An 11,518-nucleotide genomic window follows, 5' to 3' on the forward strand; every position below is an offset into this window, starting at 1 on the left:
TAAGACATAATTTCTTTGTTCTATAGTGTTTGTTAAGAGCACAAATTCCTTAATTGAAAAAACGGAACTTAATTGAGAATTTTAAAGAACTCAGTCACAGGCTTCAACACTATGATGTTAAAGTAACTGGATATGTATAGAGACACCTTTGTTATCTATTAGAGTAACCTATATGTCTCTGAAATAACTAATTGTTGGCTTTGCAAAATTAATATGAACAGTCTTCACTCTTAACTACAGTCATAAGGCAATGGCTTGTGAAATTTCTTTCGGGCTTAAGCTTGTATTCAAGTTCTTTTTTTATCTGCAACCCAACAGAATCCAACTAAAATTAAAAAAAAAAAATGAGCTACTGGCTTGTGGATTCCAAAGTTAAGCATTAAGGTTGTTCTAAGTTCCATAACAAACTATAATTGCTTGAATGCTCCTACCCTTTACGTATAAGCATGTAATGCTAATACAACTGATTTTGCTCTAATAAACACTACGTTTTCTTTTCATAATTTTATTACATATAGAAAATTTGTGTTGTTTAACTTTACGGTAGGGATCTCTCCTGGCTGAAATGGTCGTTGGAGAAAAAGAAATAAACTAAAAACTCATGTCAAATTTGCATAAATGTTCACTTGAACTTGAGTGTCACGTGCGAAGTGTATGCGACTGTTATACGTGCGAGAGGTTTAGCTAGCTATAAAACCAGGTTTAATCCAGGATTTTCTACATATAAGAATTTGTTTCCTCGGCGTTCGGTATATTTTTTTAAAATTTACTTTACAAAAGATTAAACCCAGGCTTCTTTTACATAATAAGATTTGTAGCGAGATGACTGGAACTCACTACCTGACGCAATAGGTATGTCTGACACCCTGGAATCCTTCAAAAGTGGCATATCCACTCTAACATTTGAAGGATCCACAACAACTTATTAAACTACAAAGTCACTGTACATAATGTATAAATCATATTATTTTTAAATCAAGTCCATATGTACATAGCACACAAGTTCATGGAAGTTTCACACTCCTACCTAGGAGTCTACTCCCGTATTCGGCGGAAGAAGAAGATAACTTAAGATATCAATTAAAACGCCTTTTCCTTCGAATGTTCACAAATGTTAAATACTGTAGATTCATTTATTTTCGTGGGTTTCCGATGTTTGCGGATTGCTGAAAACTTGAAACTTCGTGGATATTTGATTTCGTGGTTTTGCCAAATTACACAAAGCCTATGGAAAATATGTTGAACATTTGAATTAGTGACTCACCTGTTATCACGAAACCAACAAATGATAATTGAGGGGGAGGACAGGGGGTACCCTTCTCCCTTCTCCCACCCCTCTTCTCCTTTCTCCTACCACCGTTCTCCTTTCTCCCATTAGAATAAAACATCTCCTTTTGAGATATTTTTTTCTTGAAATATTATAATTTTTTTTTAAAGGAGAGATATTTTATTTTTCTCCTTTCTCCCACCCCCTTTCTCTTTTCTCCTAACCCCTTTCTCCCTGTCTCCCTGACCCCTGTCCTCCCCCTCATAATTAGTCCACTGATACATTCTCTTAATATTTTAAGATTCTATCGTCTGATCTGATATCGTTCATTTCATAAGGTTATTTATTAAGTCTTTCCACTTTTCTGTGGAAAGACTTATTGTTTTTGTTCTGATTATTATTATTATTATTAGGTCTTTCCACTTTTCTGTGGAAAGCCTATTGTATTTGTTCTGATTATTATTATTATTTTTTTTTTTTTTCCGCCAACTTTTGTTCTTGCGATAAATGTTTGTTTCGCAATATGTCGCTTAGATATTTCTCAAATTGTATCGTATAGTTTATGCGCTTTTAAATTTCACCCTGCTAAGCCGAACCATTATCTTTGTAAGAGTTATCTCCCTATTCACTGTTTGTCATGTGTGTGCATCTCCTTCGTAACAAAATAAGAAAGCGACAAAATTCTTTTTACAAATTGTTCGTTACATCCTCAGGAATTTTTGTCTAATTTGGATCGAAGCGATTCGATGAAATTTTATAGGAGTTATGTACCTTTACGGAATAAATTTGTCGGTATGTTTTTTTAACTCATAAACCGTTAACCGTATAACCCTGGAATGTTTTTATTTGAGTCCCCTGGGTCCTAACTTAGAAAATTAGGTCAAGGTCAAAGGTCAAGGTCATATTTTAGATTTTCATATGTCTTTGATTTCCCTATAATTCTTGAATGGTTATAGATACAGAAAATTTAAGCAGTGAAAAATGTTCAGTACTTCAAGGGGCAACTTTGTTACATTATGACTGTATTGGTTTTATCATTATGTAAGGGACATAACCCCCATTGATGGTTTATAAAAAGCCATTATTAGGCAAAACTCTTAAACAAAAGGTCCTTGACCCATAGGGTCTTTTGCAATGACATTGTGAAGCAATGACCTTGACAAAGGTCACAAGGTCAAAGGTCAAGGTCATGTACATATGTGATTTGGGGCACGACTTGAAGAATTTTATGTGTGTTTGCCAACCAACCAACCAACCAATCATGATCAATCAATAATGATCAATCAACAAATCATGATCATGATCAATCAACCAATCATGATCAATCAACCAATCATGATCATGATTAATCAATCAATCAATCATGTTTCCGTCTCATGTGTTTAATATAGGGTTCAAGATCTGTGTTTGCCAACCAACCAACCAACCAACCAACCAACCAACCAATCAAGATCAATCAATAATGATCAATCAACAAATCATGATCATGATCAATCAACCAATCATGATCATGATTAATCAATCATGTTTCCGTCTCATGTGTTTAATATAGGGTTCAAGATCTCCTTTGTTTCTTTTTCGCTGTTTCAATTGACCCTTTCCAACGTGTTTAACCAACCAACCAACCAACCAACCAACCAACCAATCAATCAATCAATCAATCAATCAATCAATCAATCAATCAATCAATCAATCAATCAATCATGTTTCCGTCTCGTCTCGTGTGTTTAATATAGGGTCCAAGATCTTCTTTGTTTCTTTTTCGCTGTTTCAATTGGCCCTATCCAACGTGTTTAACCAACCAACCAACCAACCAACCAACCAACCAATCAATCAATCAATCAATCAATCATGTTTCCGTCTCGTGTGTTTAATTTAGGGTCCAAGATCTTTTTTGTTTCTTTTTCGCTGTTTCAATTGGCCCTATCCAACGTGTTTTACCAACCAACCAACCAACCAACTAATCAATCAATCAATCAATCAATCAATCAATCAATCAATCAATCATGATCATGATCAATCATGATCATGATCAATCAATCATGTTTCATGAAAAATTGAAATTTAATATTGTTCTTGCGTCACTTCTGAAAAAAAAATCCACATGTACTCTGAAACTACAAATACAATCGACCTCAAAATTTGCAGTCAGCAGGGCATACATGTACTAAAAGTTTATAAAAAAACTTGGTGCAGATATCTCTCAAAGCTTTTCCTAGAGAAAAGAAATTGCAATGCCGTAAAAATTGCTTGCTAGGTCCGTAAATTTCAGTAAAAGCCTACAATAAAATGTCCGATCCGAGATTGAAATACTAATCTGTGTTACAAACAGGTGCTGAAAAATGTACATTTTAAGAAAATAATCGTTAAATGTGTATTAAAGTTACACCGGAACAATTAAATCCAAAACATGCACTGCTTGTGATCTGTCATCAAAATGTCAATTTCCTACAATGACAAAAGAAATTACATTGTGTGCATTCCGTCTCTATACATGTTGCCTGTTCAAAGTCCCCACCTAAAAAGGAATAAAAAGACTATCTTTTCGTTATTATAAACCCGTGTCACGTGATGTGGCGCGCGCGCTGTACCTAAAATAAAAGAAAAACTTTCCAAACTAAACATGAAACTTCTCCGGTAACAATAATATAGACCCCATACAGAAACGAACAAACAAACAAACAAACAAACCCCCCCCCCCCCAATTCAATTGATTTTAAAGGGGGAAAGACCCCCTACAATTGCTTTTTTAAAGCAATTGATTTATATTGTAAAAAACCTTTTTAACCATTCTGTTCCGTTAATAAAAAAAAAAAAAAATCTCCCCGAGACCCCCTTTTGCCCCCCCCCTTTTTTTTTAACCCTCCACTTACAACTGAATGTAGGTTGTGTGCTATCTATCCTATCAACGTAAAACGAACGACAACTCCAGTTTTATCCATATTATTAGGTCTTTCCACTTTTCTGTGGAAAGCCTATTGTATTTGTTCTGATTATTATTAGGTCTTTCCACTTTTCCGTGGAAAGACCTATTGAATTTGTTCTGATTATTATTATTTTTTTTTTTTTTTTTCTTCCGCCTATTTTTTTTCTTGCGTAGTATTGATGTTTCAAAAGATGTGGCTTAGATATTTGGAATATGATATTGTATAGTTTATACGCTTTAAAAATTTACAACCGCGTAACAAAATACTTTACGTTGTAAGGGTTATCTTCCCAAACACTTTTTCTTGTGGCCACTACTCCTTCGCAACTGTTAAAGATTACGACAAATTTATTTTACCAAATTGCTTGCTACATCTTCAGGATTAGGATATTCATTTGGACTGAAGCTTTACGGAGACTCCTTATGAGAGTTATTCCCCCTTTTCCATTAAATTAAGTGATATGCATTTCTAAATGGTAAACCATAAGTGATAGAGACCTAGGGTCTTCAGATATGAGGTACTTGGTCCCAAAAAATGAAAATGAGGTCAAGGTCAAAGGTCAAGGTCATATTCTAAATTTTGATTTTGGCTTATTTTCACTTATTTTCAAATACTGTATGACATTTCGACAAATAATTTTTCATAAGTTGTTAGTTGCGACATTTCCTTACTTGTATATTTTGGTTGAAAGGGTGCGCAGCCAATAAATGGGAGTTTTTGCCCATCTTACATGTACATTTAGAATTACGCGTAAAGTGATATTACTCATTAACCAAACATATTAAAGACCTAGGGTCTTTTGATTTAAGGTCCTTGGTTTGTGACCTTGAAATTGAGGTCAGGTCATAGGTTAATATGACGTTCTAGATTTTGACATTTGCTTTAAATTCATATAAATACATCATAAAGCCATAGAAAGTAACATTTTAAACTGATTTTTCATATTTCAATATCAAAATAGATCTTTACTAGTGGAAAGACCTTCAATTGTTCTCTGAACAATTGGTTTTTAATTATTATTATTATTTTTTTCTTCCGCCAAATTTTGTTCTTGCGCAAAATGTTTGTTTCGCAATATGTCGCTTAGATATTTCTCATATGGTATCGTATAGTTTATGCGCTTTTAAATTTCACCCTGCTAAGGCGAACCATTTTCTATGTAAGAGTTATCTCCCTTTTCACTGTTTATCCTCTGTGTGCATCTCCTTCGTAACAAAATAAGAAAGCGACAAAATTCTTTTTACAAACTGTTTGTTACATCTTCAGTAATTTTTGGCGTATTTGGATCGAAGCGATTTGATGAAATTTTATAGGAGTTATCTACCTTTACGGAATAAATTTGTCGGTATGTTTTCTAAACTCCTAAACCGTTAACCGTATAACCCTGGAATGTTTTTATTTGAGTCCCCTGGGTCCTAACTTAGAAAATTAGGTCAAGGTCAAAGGTCAAGGTCATATTTTAGATTTTTATAAGTTTTTCATTTCCCTATAATTCTTGAACGGTTATAGATACAAAAAAATTAAGCAGTGAAAAATGCTTGGTACTTTAAGGGGCAACTTTTTTACATTATGACTATATTGATTTTACCATCATATAAGGGACATAACTCCCATCGATGGTTTTTAAAAAGCCATTTTTAGGCAAAACTCTTAAACAAAAGGTCCTTGACCCATAGGGTCTTTTGCAATGACCTTGTGGAGCAATGACCTTGACGAAGGTCACAAGGTCAAAGGTCAAGGTCATCAAATTATGTGGTTTTGGCACTATTTAAACAGTTTTATGAGTGTTTGAATTTCAACCAACCAACCAACCAACCAACCAACCAACCAACCAACCAACCAACCAATCAATCAATCAATCAATCAATCAATCAATCAATCAATCTTTCCGTTTCATGTGTTTGATACGGGATTCAAGGTTTCTTTTTTTCCGCTTGTTTTAATTGAGCCTATCAAACGTGTTTAACCAACATGTTTAACCAACGTGTTTAACCAACCAACCAACCAACCAAACAAACAAACAACCAACCAACCAACCAACCAACCAACCAATCAATCAATCAATGCATGTTTCCGTTTCATGTGTAAATACGGGATCCAAGATGGTTTTTTTTTCGCTTGTTTAAATTGAGCCTATCTAACGTGTTTAACCAGGCAACGTGTTTAACCAACGTGTTTAACCAACCAACCAACCAATCAATCAATCAATACATGTTTCCGTTTCATGTGTTAAATACGGGATCCAAGATGGTTTTTTTTCGCTTGTTTAAATTGAGCCTATCTAACGTGTTTAACCAGCCAACGTGTTTAACCAACGTGTTTAACCAACATGTTTAACCAACCAATCAACCAACCAACCAACCAACCAACCAACCAATCAACCAATCAATGCATGTTTCCGTTTCCTGTGTTAAATACGGGATCCAAGATGGGTTTTTTTCGCTTGTTAAAATTGAGCCTATCAAACGTGTTGAAAGTACGTGTTTAAACTACGTGTTTAACCAGCATGTTTAACCAACGTGTTTAATCAACCAACCAACCAACCAACCAACCAATACATCAATGCATGTTTCCGTTTCATGTGTTAAATACGGGATCCAAGATGTTTTTTTTTCGCTTGTTTAAATTGAGCCTATCAAACGTGTTTAACCAGCCAACGTGTTTAACCAACGTGTTTAATCAACATGTTTAACCAACGTGTTTAACCAACCAACCAACCAATCAACCAATCAATGCATGTTTCCGTTTAATTTGTTAAATACGGGATCCAAGATGGTTTTTTTCGCTTGTTTAAATTGAGCCTTTCCAACGTGTTTAACCAGTCAACGTGTTTAACCAACGTGTTCAACCAACATGTTTAACTAACGTGTTTAACCAACCAACCAACCAATCAATCACTTAATGTATGTTTCCGTGTCATGCGTTTAATACGGGATGCAAGGTCTCTTGAGTTTTTTTTCCCTTGTTCTAAGTGACCCTATCAAACGTGTTTAATCAACCAACCAACAAACCAACCAACCAACCAATCAATCAATCAACCAACTAATCAATCAATCAATATGTATGACTGTTTATTTATGACAGTATATTGAAGGAACAAACTCTCAATTATTCAAGAACATTTTTATTTTATTATTGTTCTTACGTCTCTTCTGAAAAAAAATCCACATATTCTCTGAAACTACAAGTCCAATCGACCTGAAAATTTGCCGTCAGCAGGGCATACATGTATTGAAGGTTCATAAAAAAACTGTTTGCAGATATCTCTCAAGACTTTTCCTAGAAAAAAGAAATGGCAATGCAGTAAAAATCGCTTGCTAGGTCCGTCAATCTCAGTAAAAACCTACAATAAAATGTCCGCTCCGAGATTGAAATACTAATCTGTGTTACAAACAGGTGCTGAAAAATGGACATTATCAAAAAATAATCATTAAATGTGTTTTAAAGTTACACCGGATCGATTAAATCCAAAACATGCACTGCTGTTGAACTGTGATCAAAATGTCAATTTCCTACAATGACAAAAGAAATTACATTGTGTACATTCCATCTCTAGACTTGTTGTCTGTTCAAGGTCCCGACCTAAAAAGAAATTAAAAGTTTTTCCTAATATAAACCCGCGTCACGTGATGTCTCCTCAATCTTGCGCGCGCGCTGTATCTAAAATAAAAGAAAAACTTTCCAAACTAAACATGAAACTTCTCCGGTAACATAATAATATAGACCCCATACCAAAGCAAACAAACAAACAAATAAACAAATACCCCCCCCCTTTCCCCCCCCTTTTCCAAATCAATCAATAAAAAAAAATCAATTATCCATTCATCAGAGGGGAAAGACTGCCTAACAATTGTTTTCAAAACAATTGCTTTATATTTGTATATATTTTATTTATTTTAGGCACACATGGTCTCAAAATATTGGTTACGGTAGATGAAAAATTATGAATGTAGCATAAATAGGATATACGGTCCGTGTAACACTTATCAATTCAAAGTTTTAAAAAGTTTTGAAATTTTAGATTTTTGGAATTTTGATCAAAGTTTTAAAATATCAAAATTTCAAATTGTGTTAAAGTTTTGAAATTTTGAAATTTTAACCAAATTATTAAAATATCAAAATTCTAAATATCGTTTATAAATTTGATATTTTAGAAACTTGAGCAAACTTTTAAAATACTAAACCTAACGCGCAATTTTGATTATTTGACTTTTTGAAAGTTTGATATTTTAAATGTTTGCTTAAAATATCAAAAATATAAAGGGGCGACAAGAGGGGTACCTGTAATCACTGATGTAAACACGGCTCTGATAAGAACTATTCTTAGTTATAAATAAATAGCATGAAATATATCAAATCATTCTTAATAACAAAATAAATAATGAAAAGAAGAAGTCGGTTTTTTTTTATGAAACATATTAGACATCACATGGGATAACAGTATCCTGAAATTTTAAGGTTGTGCATCTATCAAAAAAAATATAATTAAACCTATTTAAACCGGAATCAACTACGTTGATTCAAATCTCTTATATAAGGTTAGCGTTTGAGATAAATAATTCAAAGTATTTTGTGTTCCCAGTGCCCAACATTTAGAAGTATCAGTGAAAAATGACCAACTCGCAGTAAACCATATATATAGTATTATTCGCCTTTTTGACGTTCCTGATGAAGGTAGATCCAGAAAAAGCGCCTCGGTGGGCTGGCACAACGTAAAACGTTTTCCTTTCTTGTTTATCGATTGCATGATGATAATATATTGCCTTTTATGATGTATTTCAGTTCCAAGAAATGATACGGAAGGAATACTTAAATATAACGTCGCAATAAAAGTTGTGCTAGGCGTATTTCAGCTGGCCCCTAGACAAAAAAGTGTACTGGTTCAGCGATTATAGACGTAATACTAAACTCCGAAACATAACAATGAACTAAAATCAAAATCATACAAGACTTAGAAGGACAGAGGCTCCTGGATTGGGACAGGCGCACAAATGCGGCGGGGTTTAACATGTTTCGTGAGATCACAACCCTCCCCTATACCTCTAGCCAATAAAGAATGAAAAACACACAGTAATACGAACAGTAAAACGCACTTCAATAGGAAATACAAGTCCTATGTCAGAATAGGAAACAAACTAAGAAACTAATTAACATGCATGACAATGATAATAAAATAACAAAGGACTACTATATACATAAGGCTAGCAGTTACTGTCATACGCCAGCTCCAGACCTCAATTAAACTAATTGAAAGGTTTTATATGTCCTCATTATGCACACTCTCTCCCTGTTGCATTTATTGCTATTTTGTTCCAGAACATTCATGAAATATTTGTCACTGGCAACAACAAAAAATCGATAATTTAAAATAGGTTGTTTACATACAAATTACGAAGAAACGTAAGATTCAACTTCCGAGGACAAAGTTGCCATTATAGATGGATTTAAATATGTTTTAACTTCACTTTGGTCAAACACCTCTTTAATTGTTTCGTTCTTATTTTGCTTGAATTTCAAATTTCAGTTTCAGCGTTCCGTATGTGAATTCTTTACTTCAAATTCTGCGTTTAACATTGTACTGGTTTTTCGAGAGTGACATTGGTGTACGGCCAAAAATGGAAAAAATCCATCATGCAGCTGACAGTGTGGCTTCTCTTTGCACGCCCCATTCTGACTGGGTGTACATGTGAACTTTTAGTTTGCTAAAAGTCGATTGTCGTACGATAACTTCAAATATAAATACCCAAATAACAAAATGCAAATACGGGACAGTAATATCCTTTAATACAAAACAATCTATTCCTTTTGTTTACTATCATAAAACAGTGGTTGATTTAGAACCTATAATGGAGCTACGTGTATGATAACCAGTCCAAACGTTGTCTTTAAGGTAGCAACCATGTAACTTTAAAAGTTGGGTGAGGTTGTTTCGTCGAAGCGCTAACAATTTTATTAAGTTTTTCATCGCCATTAATCAACTTGTCTGGTTCAAAATTTAACACTAAAAGGCATGGATAATTTTTCTTTTGTCCTTTTCTGGCACAGAATATTATATCATCAAATTAGGGATCAGAATATTTTAATGTACTATTATCGAAGCCCCTAGTGGTAGTATCAAGTAAAAAACAGGGACTATCTAAATATTGGTTCCCCAGACGATTACCATTTATCGCTGATAAAAACTTTTGAACACAATTTTCAACTTTCAAAATGCCGACACCTACAACTGGATAGATGGGTGCTTAATGTAGTACAGCGGCAACTATTACATAAACATGAATGCAAGTTGGGTGCTTAATGTAGTACAGCGGTAATTATTACATAAATATGAATGCTCGTGAAAATAATGTTTATGGTATACGTTTATATGTAATATGAAAGGTTTCAACTTTTACAAAACCAGAGCTATAGTTTTTACGTTGGATTTAAAAGCTTACTTTATTTGGCCTTTTCAATTTTATTTGACTTTATTTGCCTTTTTAACTTAATTTGGTTCGAGTGTCAATGATAAGTCTTTTGTAAACGAAACGCGCGTCTGGCGCAAAAACCGGCAAAATTTATATTCCGGTATTCATCTATGATGAGTTTTTGTAGATACCTTGTAACAGTATCTTGGCTCCAATTTGCTGTTATTGGATTGCCGTCTTAATTTCAGCGTAAAAAAGATTATATTAAAAACCTCCCATAATGTGGACTAGCACAACCTTAAACCATGCATTCAGTATCATGAAGCGCTTTTCTTGATCGACCTCCTTACGGAACGCTTAAAGCTGAATATTTAGGGCAAACAACTTACAAAGAACAGATAAAAACGTTTAAGATGATCTTTCATTCTGTACATGAAATGATATATTTTTTAGCCAACATGATTGCAGAAAGTAAGAAGTCGTAAAGCAAAACAGAAAAAAAAATGAAATCAAAAGAGATAATACATCGTGTATTGGGCCTTTTTATGGCTTAGAGTTTAGTAGAAAATATATATACATGCTCAACATAACCATACTATTTGACCTACTGCGAGTTGTTCAGTTTTTACTGTTACTCCTGTTTCTCCTAAAATATGGGTGCTAGAAAAACCAGCAGGTACAATGGTCAATATCAGAGCCGTACGTCTGGTTTTTAAATGAATTATCTTCTTTTAAGAAATATTAATTTTGTCATCCAATTTTTCACCGCTTTCAACTGTCCGTTTTATTTCATACATAAACTTTTAAGTATCAGTATGTTTTTAATTCATATTGTTTCGTTTCGTTCCGCTTTTATTTCGTTTCGCTTTTTCAGGTATCCCTCTTACTGCCCCTTTTCTATTTTGATATTTTAAGCA

This window comes from Mytilus galloprovincialis, chromosome 8 (assembly GCF_965363235.1).
Source record: "Mytilus galloprovincialis chromosome 8, xbMytGall1.hap1.1, whole genome shotgun sequence".
NCBI lineage: Eukaryota > Metazoa > Mollusca > Bivalvia > Mytilida > Mytilidae > Mytilus > Mytilus galloprovincialis.